The 17,752-nt window shown below is 39.2% G+C and overlaps 1 protein-coding gene across 14 annotated transcripts in view; it reads right to left on the bottom strand.

The window, feature by feature from the left end:
• Positions 1 to 17,752, bottom strand: part of ALPK1 (alpha kinase 1) — a 146,003-nt gene that overhangs the window by 115,602 nt on the left and 12,649 nt on the right. For all 14 annotated transcript variants that reach the window (XR_004052750.1, XR_004052749.1, XM_030915250.1 and 11 more), the window contains exon 2: positions 17,465 to 17,516. The gene's annotated coding sequence lies outside the window, so the exon portion shown is untranslated. The remainder of the gene's footprint in view (positions 1 to 17,464; positions 17,517 to 17,752) is intronic.

Here is a 17,752-nt window from a genome sequence, read left to right as displayed (position 1 = left end):
TATTGACTGCACTCTTCTTTTACATTACCACTCAGGGATTTAGGGTAAAAAGGTAAAGTGAAAAAAGTATATGTTTTAGTGCCATATTTCTTAACTTGTTAGAAAAATTCACTCTTTTTTGGTTAACATAAAAGTATCAGTTTATTAAAGATCACAGAGCTTGTTAGTAAGTTGCAGAGTTGGTGTTGGAATGCAGATCTGTCTCACTTCAAATCTGCACTGTGAACAAATTCATCATACTGTCTCTGAATATTTTATTTTTCTATATTTCAAACCTAGAATGACTGCCTATGGCTTTTCAACTACCCTCTCCCCCTTACTTTGAAATATACTCTCCTGGGCAGGGGGCATCTCCCTACTGCTTCAGTGAGCAGGAAAGAGTGACCCTTCTTGATCTACTGCACAGTGACTGAGAATACAGGCAGAAATGCAGAGAAGCCTCTTGCACCACCACGTTAGTCCAGCAGCGTTCCAGAAGTCCAACGTGAAACTGTAAGCCGCTCCTCCTCTTCCTGGAGCTTAACTTGGCAAGTGCCTCCTGATCAGACCTCTATTCGTTTGGAGTCCTCCCTATGGGCTCTAAATGAATCCCTGTTCAATCAGCAATGCCTAGATTTATGTACACAAAGGGGCTGAGGCCTGCTCTGCAAAAGCATCCTCAAGTTGGAGTTTCTGTCATATTTTTCTTTGGAGGTTGCCTTTTAAGAAGACCATCAGGAAATTAAAGACACCCAAACTAGTTTTGGCATAAAGGGGAATGTATTGGTGGACATGAGGACAGGAAATGCAGATAGTCCTCATGTGGAATTAGAACAAGGAAACGGAAAGCTGTTAGTGGAAGGCTGCCTCTCTTTCTTTCTCTGTCTCCACAGTCTGATTTATTCATTCCATAAAGACTTGAATGCCTACTATGTGTCAGGCACCATGCTAGGTAGGTGGGGCAAGAGTACCTACAGAGGTAAACGAAACAGACAAGGTCCACTTCATCTCTCCCTGTAGACCATCTTCACCTCATCCATTTACGATGGCTTTGCATGACCTCTCAACTCAAGCATTTAACAGAAACTAACTCAGTTGCAGCGTCCTTAGTTTAAAGATAAAATCTTAGCACAAGGCATGGCTTGTTCCTTCCAGCATTTAATCAGGTGTACAACAAAGGGGCTTGTAGCAGGGAGGTTTGCATGGACAATCTCAATAGTCAGGGAAAAATAAATTATGTAAAAATGGGGTGTGGGGAAGGAGAAACTGACTGGTGAAAGAAATGATGATCATCTCTACTGCGAAGACTTTCAAAGATTAAGGGATGATAAAGGTTTCCATAAACTTGAGGAAAGAAGGGGAAAGAGCCCTAGGAAGGCCAGGCACTCATGGTGAGGTAGGAAAGGCTTTGATGGCTCATCCAGAGACACCCGTTTGAGTGTGAGGGGAGACTTTGAGTAAGGCACTGCTTGCTTACACAGCCTCTCACCCAGGGCCTTAGGGAAGCATGGGTGAAATCCCTTGGGACGGTAGAAGGGAGCAGAGAGAAGAGGGGAATTACAAATCTTAAAAACAAAGCCTTCCCTGGAGTGCCTGAAAAACTCATAGTTGCTTAAAAGCTCAAATTATTTAAGATTGCCTGAAACATTTGTGAACCCTGGAGGCAATCAATCTCCAATTATGAGAGCAGCAGATGGAGAGCAGTGATACTACAGCAGTGGCTCATGAAGACTGGAAGGCATCCAGGAAAAAGGGGGCAGGGAGGCTAAAAGTTGAGATGTGCGATAGCAAAACTCTGTATGATTGCCCCTTAAGTTTTATAGACACCACTACTGTGGTCCAGAGAAGGAGTATTTACAATCATCAATGTAAATGTGAACTCTACTCACGAGTCTGGACTTTGAACTTGAATGTCCTAAATATGCCTCAAGTCCCTCATTTCTAATACCATCACAAAATGTTTCAGCTTAACTCCTGCCCTTCAAGGGAATCTTCAGAGGATACAATATTTCATTTGCTTAAACTATACATTTCTAAGGAAGTGTTTAAGTCTGACCAAATTTATTCATATGATCTACTTTGATTTGTAGTTCAATTTACAATTTTGAGGAAAAAGTCATGGCTGGTAAATGGGAATAGTGTCTAAAGTTTTCAAAGAAATTTGGTCCATGCCAAAAGGCTACATATATAAAGAGCTGTGATTACTGTAATGCTGATTTAGGGAGACAGGTGCATTACCTTAGGTAATTTGAACTTCATCAGTGATTACTTTGTATAGTGAGTCCTAGATTCATTTTCCATGAAGTAATGTGTTTAGGTATTTTATTATAAAGCCAAGTAGTCTACAGTGTCTTAGCTTTTGTTATGCTTCTGATTTTTCCTCCTTATCAGGTCTGAAATTTGAAACTATTCCCTCAAGGGATTCACTCTATTTGTCTTTTTTTTTTTTTTTTTGGTTACTCAGTGTCTCTCCTTCTTCTCATTAATTAACTAATTTGCTTCAACAAATATTTTTTGAACCCCTCTGATGTTCCAGGGTAACCAAAATTCTTACTTTCACAGAATAGTTTTGGGACAGACAATCTACCACGAGCTCTGGGACTCTCTGCAAGTTCTTGCAGTGTGTGTCAAGAATGAGAGATCAGGTCTGGTGCAGTAGCTAACACCTATAATTCCAACATTTTGGGAGGCTAAGGCAGGAGGATCATTTGAAGTCATGAGTTTGAAACTAGCTGGACACACAGTGAGACTCTCATTGCTATAAAATAAAAATAAAAATATTAGCCTGTAGTGGTGGTGCATACTTGTAGTCTTAGCTCCTCAGGATGCTGAGAGGGAGGATCCAAGAGTTTGAAGTTGCAGTGAATTATGATTGTGCCACTGCACTCCATCCAGGGCAATAGAGTTAGACCCTGTTTGAAAACAACAACAACAACAACAAAAAACAAAAACCCACCAGGCCAACCTCTCCTTACCTGGGAATTTATTAGAATTTGCAGCATCTTTGAGGAATGAGGTCATGTATCTCACTGGGACAAAGAGCAGGCTTTTTGTAAAAGCAGCGGCTCCCTAAGCCCAGCGTTCCTTGACTGCAATAGAGACAAACCCACTGACTGCATGCACGGCATCCATTGGCCCACTCACTACTACTCCAGTGGGACTTGGAGGACATGAGGAGCAGATGTCAGCATGATGTTCATGCTGCTTGATATACTATGGGTACTAAAACCCTTTGTTTCTGACCCAGGAGTTTCATGTCTTCTGCCAATATCCATGAAATAACAGGCTATATAAGGAGAGTAAAAACTTATTAGGAGAGTAAAAGCAAATTACAGACCTTGACAAACTTAATCTTTCCAAGAATTGCATCACTCCTAGATGAGCCTCTCACAGAGTAAAATTTTATGTAATTTCCTAAATATTCATCTTCATTGAAATAGGATAAAGGAAAAAATGGCAACTTTATTTGACATACATTTATTTTTTGTGTGTTCTATGTTGTCCAAAATGCATAGCCTGCGTATTACCAATTCCATGCTCTTCAAAAAAACCAAATTCTTAAAGATTAAGATTTGTGGCAATTTTCTTCCAATAATGCAAATTAACCAAAATTTTCTGGATACCTGCTATGTGCCAGGATCTGTAAGGCGATATGAGGATGAATTAGACACAGTTCTAGAACTTTAGGGCTCAGCGTTTACTAGAGATGACAGACACAAATATGTCTGAAATAAAAGACTGAATCTACTCAGATATAGTTAAATTCCAAGCAAAGAATAGGCAAAGAATGATTGTGATTTATAGTTTAATTTAGCATTTTGAGGGAAAAAATAATGTTTTTTTTTTTCAGGGAAAGGAGGTTCAATTAAGTTACGCTTTGTTTAGAAGACTGACTAGGACATTGAAAGATGGGTAGAACTCCAGCCAGTGGAAGTGAAAGGGGTAGGGTCTGAGGAGCAGGGGTGGATGGCGGTGTGAAGAGATGCACATCAGGCAGGTGTGGTGAGACGTGGGGCAGAGCAAGAGCAAAGACGCAGAGGGACCTTGCAGAGAGTGACTGGGGTCAGCAGGAAGTCCAGGTTCTCAGGGGTGGCTGTGGCTGGGTTGATGACTGACACAGACTTTAATCAAGTTTAGGTGCTCAGGGAGCCGTGGGGCATTTTAACAACACTTTAAGTTGACAAAGTACTTTATTGCTGTATAGCAACTACTCAAATACTCTTTAGTAATGTTATTTCCATGAATTTGTTAATTTTACCTTATCTATTTTATTTATTTTTTAAAGGAAATAAATGGCATAAGTGGGTATTAAGAATTTAAGTTGTTCTTGAGTCCTATTTCAATTTCACTTAATTTCCCCTTTTTGATTTGAGGCCAAACTCATTGATCGGGGGCCCTGTAGTAGATTGATTTCTATTTTTTTGTTTTTCTCCAGTGTAACAAATGAATTAATTATGCAGCTTTGTTTAATATCTGTCTTCCTCACTATAATTTAAACTCCAAGAAGGCAGGAAATGAGTTTGTTGTGTTCCCTTCTATAATCTCAGTACCTTGAATTACTCCTAGCACATAGTAGGTGCTCAAAAAATTGCTGTTGTTGTTAAATGTTTATAAAAGCAGATAGATGCAAGCTAAATTCGGGTAACCTATCCTGTTGATTAAGCCTATGCATTGCTTACTGTTGATGAGTTCCAAATATTCCTTTTTATTTCAGGGATGTCTGTAGTGTTCAAAGAGGGTAAGATGCCTTTTGTCATCTCTAAAGTATTAAATTCTCTGCCTACACTCTTGAAGTGACAAGAACAACATGCTTAATTTTAACTGATACTCTTATCTCTTTGAAATAATGTAAAATTTTTAGAATATCTCTTAAGGTTGATTCTCATCAGTCTTACCAGAAATTTCCACAAAATTTGCTTTATAAGTACCTTATCAGATTATCTGAAAATTCTGTGACAATGTTTATGTCAAAGCTTCTGGCCCATAAAATAAGCCAATTTGGGTGTTAATGAGGATGCCAGCACCAACAAATGTTTGCCGTCATTCACATCAGCCCCCATCTTGGCGGTTTTCTGCAATTTCTGACAGTAAGTTGGTTCTTCTTTCTAGTGCCTCACTGCCGCCCTCTACTGGTGGTACTTATCAGTACAGGTATAAGCAATTTCACTTTTAACTAGTATGTTTATACTTGTTAATGAAAACAAATGTGACACTCTACAGAACAGAACAGGTCTAAATAAATTAGAAGACTTAGTAATGGCCTGGAAAAATGGAAAATTTTGTGGAACATTAAAATAGCAGTGCAGATTATTCAACTGACAAATACTCATATTTGAATTTCATTTCAGCAAAGATCCATTAATCTTTTTGAATTTTGTCTTACGAAAAAACTCACTAATCCACTGTCCCAAAACCTATGATGTTTCGATATAGCAGTGATTAAAATTATAGCTATATGCAAATACATGGAAATTAAATAACCTGCTCCTGAATGATTGTTGGGTCAACAATAAAATCAAGGTGGAAATTTAAAAATTATTTGAACAAAATGATAACAGTGACACAACCTACAAAACCTCTGGGATACAGCAAAGGCAGTGCTAAGAGGAAAGTTCATAGCATTAAATGCCGACATCAAAACGTCTAAAAGAACACAAATAGACAATCTAAGGTCATACTTGAAGGAGCTAGAGAAACAAGAACAAACCAAACCCAAACCCAGCAGAAGAAAAGAACCAAGATCAGAGCAGAACTAAATAAAATTGAAACAAAAAATACAAAAGGTAAATGAAATGAAAAGCTGGTTCTTTGAAAAGTTAAATAAAATTGATAGACCATTAGTGAGATTAACCAAGAAAAGAAAAGAGAAGATTCAAGTAAGTTCAATTAGAAAAGAAAGGGTGATATTGGCCGGGCGTGGTGGCTCACACCTGTAGTCCCGGCACTTTGGGAGGCCAAGGCGGGTGGATCACAAGGTCAGGAGATTGAGACCATCCTGGCTAACACACTGAAACCCCGTCTGCTAAAAACACAAAAAAATTAGCCGGACGTGGTGGCAGGCGCCTGTAGTCCCAGCTACTTGGGAGGCTGAGGCAGGAGAATCGCGCCACTGCACTCCAGCCTGGGTAACAGAGCGAGACTCTGTTTCAAAAAAAAAAAAAAAGAAGTGAGTGATATTACAACCAATATCACAGAAATACAAAAGATCATTCAAGGCTACTGAACACCTTTACACACATGGACTAGAAAATCTAGAGGAAATTAATAACTTTCTGGAAATATACAACCCTCCTAGAATAAACCAGGAAGAAATAGAAACTCTGAACAGACCAATAACAGTAAGTGAGATTGAAATGGTAACTAAAAAGTTACCAACAAAAAAAGTTCAGGACCAGATGAATTCACAGCTGAATTATATCAGACATTTAAAGACGAATGGTACCAATCCTATTGAAACTGTTCCAAAAGATAAAGAGAGAATCCTTCATAAATCATTCTATGAAGTCAGTATAGCCCTAATATCAAAACCAGGAAAGGACATAACAAAAAAAGAAAACTACAGGCCAAAATTCCTGATGAACATAGATGCAAAAATCCTGAACAAAATACTAGCTAACAGAATCCAACAGCATATAAAAAAGATAATCAACCATGATCAGGTAGGTTTCATACCGGGATGCAGGGATGGTTTAACATCTGCAAGGCAATAAATGTGATACACCACATAAACAGAATTAAAAATACAAATCACATGATCACCTCGATAGATGCAGAAAAAGCATTTGACAAAATCCAGCATCTCTTTATAATTAAAGCCCTCAACAAAATTGGCATAGAAGGGGCATACCATAAGGTAATAAACGCCATTCATGACAAACCCATCGTCAACATTATACCAAATGGGGAAAAGATGAAAGCATTCCCCCTGAGAAATGGAACAAGACAAGGATGCCCACTTTCACAACTTCTATTCAACATAGCACTGGAAGTCCTAGCCAGAGCAATTGGATAAGAGAAGGAAATAAAGGGCATCCAAATTGGTAATGAGGAAGTCAAACTGTCACTGTTAGCTGACGACATGATCGTATACCTAGAAAACCCTAAGGACTCATCCAAAAAGCTCCTAGAACTATAAAGTTAAGTTTCAGGATACAAAATTAATGTACACAAATCAGTAGTAAAGTTTTAATTAAGTAAAGTTTCAGGATACAAAATTAATGTACACAAATCAGTAGCTCTGCTATAAACCAACAGTGACCAAGCTGAGATTCAAATCAAGAACTCAACCCCTTTTAAAATAGCTGCAAAAAAATAAAATACTTAGGAATATACTTAACCAAGGAGGTGAAAAACCTCTACAAGGAAAATTACAAAACACTGCTGAAAGAAATGATAGATGACACAAACAAATGGAAACACATCCCATGCTCATGGATGGATAGAATCAGTATTGTGAAAATAAGCATACTGCCAAAAGCAATCTACAAATTCAATGCAATTCCCATCAAAGTACCACCATCATTTTTCACAGAATTAGAAAAAAATAATTCTAAAGTTCATATGGAACCAGAAAAGAGCCAGCACAGTCAAAGCAAGACTAAGCAAAAAGAACAAATCTGGAGACATCACACTTCCTGATTTCAAACTATACTATAAGGCCATAGTCACAAAACAGCATGGTATTGGTATAAAAGTCATGTAGTCATTTTAGAGTGACTAAATATATAAGAGAAATACTGATAATGCAAAAGAGCCTTATCTATTAAATGCACCATGGGTCCATAACTTGCAAACAATGCTGGTTCTGAACATGTACATGACCCCAAAGTCTTTGGTCATGTTCTCTTGTCTCCTTCCTTACCCTCAGCACACACCCTACAGGCAACAAAGCTGCCAACCTCACCTCATAAATATGGTCTTTACTTCTCAGTCTGTCTTCTTGCTGCCTGTTTCAGGCTTTCTCCCTCTTTAGTTTGGACCACTAGCCTCCAGGCTGGTCTTCCTGCCACTTGTCTCTTTCCCAGTTCCCATTCTTTATGCTTCGTGTGCTGCGGAGATAGGTTCTTAGAAAGCAGAACTGACTGTGTTACTTTCCTACTTAGAAACTCCTGGTACATTGTTGCCTATAGGATGAAATCCAAACTCCTGAACTTGGTGTGGAGGGTCCAAGCTGCCATATTCAGCACTACCTGCCATCAGTGTAGCTTCTGCCACTGTGAACTTGCCCTTAGTACTCTGGAATGGTGACCCCAGGACTCTGTTTTCAACTCTATGGCAGATTCTGACATCATGCTTTGTCATAATTCAGTTACTTAACTGTCTCCCAGTAGACTGTGACTCCTGTGGATGACCACAGTGTCTCACTCATTTTTTTCACTTCAGTGTCTCATGCTGTGACTAGCACACTGTAGAAGTTGTTAATGGACACATAAATGAATGAATGAATGAAAGTTCCTCTCCCCATTTTTATCTAATAAACTCATCAGTTTTCAAGTCTTAGGTTATAAAGGTGCTTCTCTAAAGACTTTCTTGACTCTAATAAGGCAGAATTCATTGCTGTCATGGTAGTTGCATATACTCCAGTCTTCCGTGTTAGGTCCTAAGCGACAAAAGCAACCTGGAGGAGTGAAAAGGATATGAGCTTTGGAGACAAATGACCCTGGGCTAATCACTTAGCCTTGACACTCACTATCTGTGTCACCTTCAATAAATAGCTCAGCTTTTCTAAAATGAATATTCATTTCCTCAACTTTAAACGGAGTTAACACCACTTCCTCATAGGACTGAGGCAAAGATTAAATAAGCAAGTAAAAGTTCATGACACATGAAAATTTCATTAAATTTCAGCATTTACTTCCTTCCCCTGGGGTGAAGACCCTATTTAATTTATACCTAGGTTCCCAGAACTTCAGAAACTATAGAAATTCAGTAAATGTTTGGTAAGTAAATAAATGATTCCCAGAGTTGTAGTTAGTCAAAAGCAGTGTAAGTATATACTTTAAAAAGGTCTTTTAAACTAATACAATTGTTTATTAATTCCTTTCTACTCACTTAGTATAAATATCACTTCCTAATACTCTGAAATGTCTTGAATCAAATTCTTCTCATTTTAGTGATTATAGTATCTAAAGTATACACACATCTTGTGGTTTGAGGCATATTTTCAGACCTTTCAATTACACTTCGATTTGTACATTTCCTTTATGTCACTGCAAAGTATGTTTGTGAAGTGTTTGAATAATAAGTAACATTTATTTTGTAATGGTATATATATCATAATTTTAAGTAAGACAAAGCAAAATATAAAATTGTTCATACAGTGTAATAGCAACTCTGTAAAAAATCATCAAAAACCATGGACATTTTCTTCCAGAAGTAGAAAAATCCATCCTAACATTTATATAGAATCTCAAGGGACTTTGAATAGCTAAAACAATTTTGAAAAAAAGGAAAATTGGAAGACTTACACTTCCTGATTTCAAAACTCACAATGAAGCTATAGTGATCCAAACAGTAATATAGACCATCGATGTATAAGAAGCCCAGAAATAAATCATCATATATAGGGTCACATGATTTCCAACAACAGTGCCAAGACCATCCAATGGGGAAAGAATAGTTTTTTTTCAACAAATGCTATTGGGAAAACTATATCCACATACAGAAGAATGAAGTGGGGCCCTTACTTTACACCACCACCTATAAAAATTAATCTCAAAATGGATCAAAGACCCAAATGTAAGAGTTAAAACTAGAAAACTCTTAGAGGAATACATAGGAGGAAGGCTTCATGAAATAGGGTTTGGTAATGATTTTTTTTATATGACATGGAAAGCACAGGCAACAAAAGAAATAATAGATAAATTAGACTACATCAAAATTGAAAGCTTTGGGCGTCAAAGGCACAATCAGCAGAGTGAAAAGGAAACTTAGGAAATGAGAACAAATATTTGCAAATCATGTAGCTGACAATGAGTTAATATCCAGAGTATATAAAGAACAACTGTAACTCAACAACAAAAAAACAACCCAATTTAAAAATGGGCAGAGCGGGGGGGCGGAGCAAGATGGCCGAATAGGAACAGCTCCAGTCTCCAACTCCCAGCGTGAGCGACACAGAAGACCGGTGATTTCTGCATTTTCAACTGAGGTACTGGGGTCATCTCACTAGGGAGTGCCGGACAATAGGTGCTGGTCAGCTGCTGCAGCCTGACCAGCGAGAGCTGAAGCAGGGCGAGGCATCGCCTCACCTGGAAGCGCAAGGGGGAAGGTGATCCGTTTTCCTAGCCAGGGGAACTGAGACACACAACACCTGGAAAATCGGGTAACTCCCACCCCAATACTGCGCTGTAAGCATACAGGCACACCAGGAGAATATATCCCACACCTGGCCGGGAGGGTCCCACGCCCACGAAGCCTCCCTCACTGCTAACACAGCAGTCTGCCGCGATCTATCCGCAAGGCAGCAGCGAGGCTGGGGGAGGGGCGCCCGCCATTGCTGAGGCTTAAGTAGGTAAACAAAGCCGCTGGGAAGCTCGAACTGGGTGGAGCTCACAGCAGCTCAAGGAAGCCTGCCTGTCTCTGTAGTCTCCACCTCTGGGGACAGCGCACAGCTGAAGACCAACAGGGGAAGTAGCGGGAGCCGGTGCAGATGCGAACGACTCTGTCTGACAGCTTTGGGGAGAGCCGCGGACCTCCCAACGCGGAGGTTGAGATCTGAGAACGGACAGACTGCCTGCTCAGGTGTGTCCCTGACCCCTGAGTAGCCTAGCTGGGAGAAATCCCCCACTAGGGGCAGTCTGACACCCCACACCTCACAGGGTGGAGTACACCCCTGAGAGGAAACTTCCAAAGGAAGAATCAGACAGGTACACTCGCTGTTCAGCAATATTCTATCTTCGGCAACCTCTGCTGCTGATACCCAGGCAAACAGGGTCTGGAGTGGACCTCAAGCAATCTCCAACAGACCAACAGACAGTCCTTCTGACTGTCAGAAGGAAAACTATCAAACAGGAAGGACACCTATACCAAAACCCCATCAGTACGTCACCACCATCAAAGACCAGAGACAGATAAAACCACAAAGATGGGGAAGAAGCAGGGCAGAAAAGCTGGAAATTCAAAAAATAAGAGCGCATCTCCCCCTGCAAAGGAGCACAGCCCATCACCAGCAACGGATCAAAGCTGGTCAGAGAATGACTTGGACGAGAGGAGAGAAGAAGGCTTCAGTCCATCAAACTTATCAGAGCTAAAGGAGGAATTACGTACCCAGTGCAAAGAAACTAAAAATCTTGAAAAAAGAGTGGAAGAATTGACAGCTAGACTCATTAATGCAGAGAAGATCATAAACGAAATGACAGAGATGAAAACCATGACACGAGAAATACGTGACAAATGCACAAGCTTCAGTAACCGACTCGATCAACTGAAAGAAAGAGTATCAGCGATTGAAGATCAAATGAATGAAATGAAGCGAGAAGAGAAACCAAAAGAAAAAAGAAGAAAAAGAAATGAGCAAAGCCTGCAAGAAGTATGGGATTACGTAAAAAGACCAAATCTACGTCTGATTGGGATTCCTGAAAGTGAGGGGGGAAATGGAACCAAGTTGGAAAACACTCTTCAGGATATCATCCAGGAGAACTTCCCCAACCTAGTAGGGCAGGACAACATTCAAATTCAGGAAATACAGAGAACGCCACAAAGATACTCCTCCAGAAGAGCAACTCCAAGACACATAATTGCCAGATTCACCAAAGTTGAAATGAAGGAAAAAATCTTAAGGGCAGCCAGAGAGAAAGGTCGGGTCACCCACAAAGGGAAGCCCATCAGACTAACAGCAGATCTCTCGGCAGAAACTCTACAAGCCAGAAGAGAGTGGGGGCCAATATTCAACGTTCTTAAAGAAAAGAATTTTAAACCCAGAATTTCATATCCAGCCAAACTAAGTTTCATAAGTGAAGGAGAAATAAAATCCTTTACAGAGAAGCAAATGCTTAGAGATTTTGTCACCACCAGGCCTGCCTTACAAGAGACCCTGAAGGAAGCCCTAAACATGGAAAGGAACAACCGGTACCAGCCATCGCAAAAACATGCCAAAATGTAAAGACCATCGAGGCTAGGAAGAAACTGCATCAACTAACGAGCAAAATAACCAGTTAATATCATAATGGCAGGATCAAGTTCACACATAACAATATTAACCTTAAATGTTAATGGACTAAATGCTCCAATTAAAAGACACAGACTGGCAAACTGGATAAAGAGTCAAGACCCATCAGTCTGCTGTATTCAGGAGACCCATCTCACATGAAGAGACATACATAGGCTCAAAATAAAGGGATGGAGGAAGATCTACCAAGCAAATGGAGAACAAAAAAGAGCAGGGGTTGCAATCCTAGTCTCTGATAAAACAGACTTTAAACCATCAAAGATCAAAAGAGACAAAGAAGGCCATTACATACTGGTAAAGGGATCAATTCAACAGGAAGAGCTAACTCTCCTAAATATATATGCACCCAATACAGGAGCACCCAGATTCATAAAGCAAGTCCTTAGAGACTTACAAAGAGACTTAGATTCCCATACAATAATAATGGGAGACTTCAACACTCCGCTGTCAACATTAGACAGATCAACGAGACAGAAAGTTAACAAGGATATCCAGGAATTGAACTCATCTCTGCACCAAGCGGACCTAATAGACATCTATAGAACTCTCCACCCCAAATCAACAGAATATACATTCTTCTCAGCACCACATCGCACTTATTCCAAAATTGACCACATAATTGGAAGTAAAGCACTCCTCAGCAAATGGAAAAGAACAGAAATTATAACAAACTGTCTCTCAGACCACAGTGCAATCAAACTAGAACTCAGGACTAAGAAACTCAATCAAAACCGCTCAACTACATGGAAACTGAACAACCTGCTCCTGAATGACTACTGGGTACATAACGAAATGAAAGCGGAAATAAAGATGTTCTTTGAAACCAATGAGAACAAAGATACAACATACCAGAATCTCTGGGACACATTTAAAGCAGTGTGTAGAGGGAAATTTCTAGCACTAAATGCCCACAAGAGAAAGCAGGAAAGATCTAAAATGGACACTCTAACATCACAATTAAAAGAACTAGAGAGGCAAGAGCAATCACATTCAAAAGCTAGCAGAAGGCAAGAAATAACTAAGATCAGAGACGAACTGAAGGAGATAGAGACACAAAAAACCCTCCAAAAAATCAATGAATCCAGGAGTTGGTTTTTTGAAAAGATCAACAAAATTGACAGACCGCTAGCAAGGCTAATAAAGAAGAAAAGAGAGAGGAATCAAATAGATGCAATAAAAAATGATAAAGGGGATATCACCACTGACCCCACAGAAATACAAACTACCATCAGAGAATACTATAAACGCCTCTACGCAAATCAACTAGAAAATCTAGAAGAAATGGATAATTTCCTGGACACTTACACTCTCCCAAGGCTAAACCAGGAAGAAGTTGAATCCCTGAATAGACCAATAGCAGGCTCTGAAATTGAGGCAACAATTAATAGCCTACCCACCAAAAAAAGTCCAGGACCAGATGGATTCACAGCTGAATTCTACCAGAGGTACAAGGAGGAGCTGGTACCATTCCTTCTGAAACTATTCCAATCAATAGAAAAAGAGGGAATCCTCCCTAACTCATTTTATGAGGCCAACATCATCCTGATACCAAAGCCTGGCAGAGACACAACAAAAAAAGAGAATTTTAGACCAATATCCCTGATGAACATTGATGCAAAAATTCTCAATAAAATACTGGCAAACCGGATTCAGCAGCACATCAAAAAGCTTATCCACCATGATCAAGTGGGCTTCATCCCTGGGATGCAAGGCTGGTTCAACATTCACAAATCAATAAACCTAATCCAGCATATAAACAGAACCAAAGACAAGAACCACATGATTGTCTCAATAGATGCAGAAAAGGCTTTTGACAAAATTCAACAGCCCTTCATGCTAAAAACGCTCAATAAATTCGGTATTGATGGAACGTACCTCAAAATAATAAGAGCTATTTATGACAAACCCACAGCTAATATCATACTGAACGGGCAAAAACTGGAAAAATTCCCTTTGAAAACTGGCACAAGACAGGGATGCCCTCTCTCACCACTCCTATTCAACATAGTGTTGGAAGTTCTGGCTAGGGCAATCAGGCAAGAGAAAGAAATCAAGGGTATCCAGTTAGGAAAAGAAGAAGTCAAATTGTCCCTGTTTGCAGATGACATGATTGTATATTTAGAAAACCCCATCGTCTCAGCCCAAAATCTCCTTAAGCTGATAAGCAACTTCAGCAAAGTCTCAGGATACAAAATTAATGTGCAAAAATCACAAGCATTCTTATACACCAGCAACAGACAAGCAGAGAGCCAAATCAGGAATGAACTTCCATTCACAATTGCTTCAAAGAGAATAAAATACCTAGGAATCCAGCTTACAAGGGATGTAAAGGACCTCTTCAAGGAGAACTACAAACCACTGCTCAGTGAAATAAAAGAGGACACAAACAAATGGAAGAAAATACCATGCTCATGGATAGGAAGAATCAATATCGTGAAAATGGCCATACTCCCCAAGGTTATTTATAGATTCAATGCCATCCCCATCAAGCTACCAATGAGTTTCTTCACAGAATTGGAAAAAACTGCTTTAAAGTTCATATGGAACCAAAAAAGAGCCCGCATTGCCAAGACAATCCTAAGTCAAAAGGACAAAGCTGGAGGCGTCACGCTACCTGACTTCAAACTATACTACAAGGCTACAGTAACCAAAACAGCATGGTACTGGTACCAAAACAGAGATATAGACCAATGGAACAGAACAGAGTCCTCAGAAATAATACTGCACATCTACAGCCATCTGATCTTTGACAAACCTGAGAGAAACAAGAAATGGGGAAAGGATTCCCTATTTCATAAATGGTGCTGGGAAAATTGGCTAGCCATAAGTAGAAAGCTGAAACTGGATCCTTTCCTTACCCCTTATACGAAGATTAATTCAAGATGGATTAGAGACTTAAATGTTAGACCTAATACCATAAAAACCCTAGAAGAAAATCTAGGTAGTACCATTCAGGACATAGGCATGGGCAAGGACTTCATGTCTAAAACACCAAAAGCAACGGCAGCAAAAGCAAAAATTGACAAATGGGATCTAATTAAACTAAAGAGCTTTTGCACGGCAAAAGAAACTACCATCAGAGTGAACAGGCAACCTACAGAATGGGAGAAAATTTTTGCAACCTACTCATCTGACAAAGGGCTAATATCCAGAATCTACAAAGAACTCAAACAAATATACGAGAAAAAAACAAACAACCCCATCAAAAAGTGGGCAAAGGATATGAACAGACATTTCTCAAAAGAAGATATTCATACAGCCAACAGACACATGAAAAAATGCTCATCATCACTCGCCATCAGAGAAACGCAAATCAAAACCACAATGAGATACCATCTCACACCAGTTAGAATGGCAATCATTAAGAAGTCAGGAAACAACAGGTGTTGGAGAGGATGTGGAGAAATAGGAACACTTTTACACTGTTGGTGGGATTGTAAACTAGTTCAACCATTATGGAAAACAGTATGGCAATTCCTCAAGGATCTAGAACTAGATGTACCATATGACCCAGCCATCCCACTACTGGGTATATACCCAAAGGATTATAAATTATTCTACTACAAAGACACATGTACACGTATGTTTATTGCGGCACTATTCACAATAGCAAAGACTTGGAATCAACCCAAATGTCCATCTGTGACAGACTGGATTAAGAAAATGTGGCACATATACACCATGGAATACTATGCAGCCATAAAAATGGATGAGTTTGCGTCCTTTGTAGGGACATGGATGCAGCTGGAAACCATCATTCTTAGCAAACTATCACACGAACAGAAAAGCAAACACCGCATGTTCTCACTCATAGGTGGGAACTGAACAATGAGATCACTTGGACTCGGGAAGGGGAACATCACGCACTGGGGCCTATCATGGGGAGGGGGGAGGGGGGAGGAGGGAGGGATTGCATTGGGGAGTTATACATGATATAAATGATGAATTGATTGGTGCTGACGAGTTGATGGGTGCAGCACACCAACATGGCATAAGTATACATATGTAACAAACCTGCACGTTATGCACATGTACCCTAGAACTTAAAGTATAATTAAAAAAAAAAAAAAAAATGGGCAGAGCGTTAGCATTTGAAAGAACAATTTTGGAAACTTAAAGCTCAGTTAATTTGGATCTGTTATTTGATTCATCCATTAAAGTTTTTTGTTGTTGTTTAAAGTGCTTATCAGCATAATGATAAATGTCATGCACATTTGTGAAGAAACATCCTTTTTGGTCCCTTTTGGGAATGGCAGGCACTCCTTGATCTTTCTGAACGACAGGTTACTGTTTTGCCTTACTTTATGTAGTGGAATAAAGCAGACAAAGCTTGAAAAAAATGGGCAAAGTTTGAATAGACATTTCTCCAAAGAAGATACACAAATGGCAATAAGTACAGAAAAGCCTCCAACATCACTAATCATTATAGAAATGCAGATCAAAAGCACAATGAGAGACTACCTCACACCCATTAAGATGGCTACCATGAAAAAAAAGCAGAAAATAACATGTTGGAAAGGTTGTGGAGAAATCAGAACTCTTGTGCACTATTGACAGGGTGTCACTGTATGGTAGTTCCTCAGAATGTTAAAAATAGAATTACCATATGATCTAGGAATTTCACTCCAAATACACCCAAAAGAATTGAAAGCAGGAACTCAAGGAGATATTTGTATACCCATGTCCATTACATGATCAGCAATAGCCAAAATATGGAAGCAGTCCACTGAATGGATGAATGGAGAAACCAAATTGGTATGTACATACAATAAAATATTATTCCACCTTAAAAAGGAAGGCAATTCTGACATATGGATGAACATTGAGGACATTGTGCTGAGTGAAGGAAGCCAGGCACAAGAGGACAAATACAGCATGATATCACTTATCTGAAGTACCTAGAGTAGTCACATTGATAGACACAAAAAGGAGAATGGTGTTTGCCAGGGGCTGGGGAAGACAGAAATGGGAGTTATTGTTTACTGGGTGCAGAGTTTCAAATTTGTGAGACAAAAAAGAGTTCTGTGGATGGATGGTAGTTATTGCAGTGCAACAATATGAGTGTACTTAATACCATTGAAATGTGCACTTAAAATTGTTAAGATGGTACATTTTATATTATGTGTATTTTACCACAATTTTTAAAAAATATTGAAGAATAAATACAGAAGGAAATACAATAAAATGTGGAATGTTTGTCTCTAAGTGGTACTTTTCTAGTATTTTCCTCTTCTTTTCCTATTTTCTACAATGACTATGTATTGCTATGTAGTTAGGAAAAAATAACTTAATTCAAAAGTTTCATAGAAAACTTACCCAAAGTTTGGGTTCATTGGATTTCAATCCATTCCTGATTTAGAAGAACTTCCTAGTTAAGAAAAAGACATAAAAACAGAGGACTTTGTTATAATTAGAGAATAAACAGAAGAAGGAATAATCTCTATTTCCTGCATTATGTCATGAGCATTGTTGCATGTTTGCTATTTGAAACACCGGATAAGGGAACAGGAAGGTCAAGTTCCTGAGCTGCAAATGAGTGCGAAGTTACAATTGTATCATCACTGTCCATCACTTTAGATATAAAAGGAAGAAGAATGTCACATC

This window comes from Rhinopithecus roxellana, chromosome 2 (genome assembly GCF_007565055.1).
Source record: "Rhinopithecus roxellana isolate Shanxi Qingling chromosome 2, ASM756505v1, whole genome shotgun sequence".
Taxonomy (NCBI): Eukaryota; Metazoa; Chordata; class Mammalia; order Primates; family Cercopithecidae; genus Rhinopithecus; species Rhinopithecus roxellana.
Note: the sequence above shows the minus strand (reverse complement) of the source record. Positions and strands in the feature narration are given on the sequence as shown.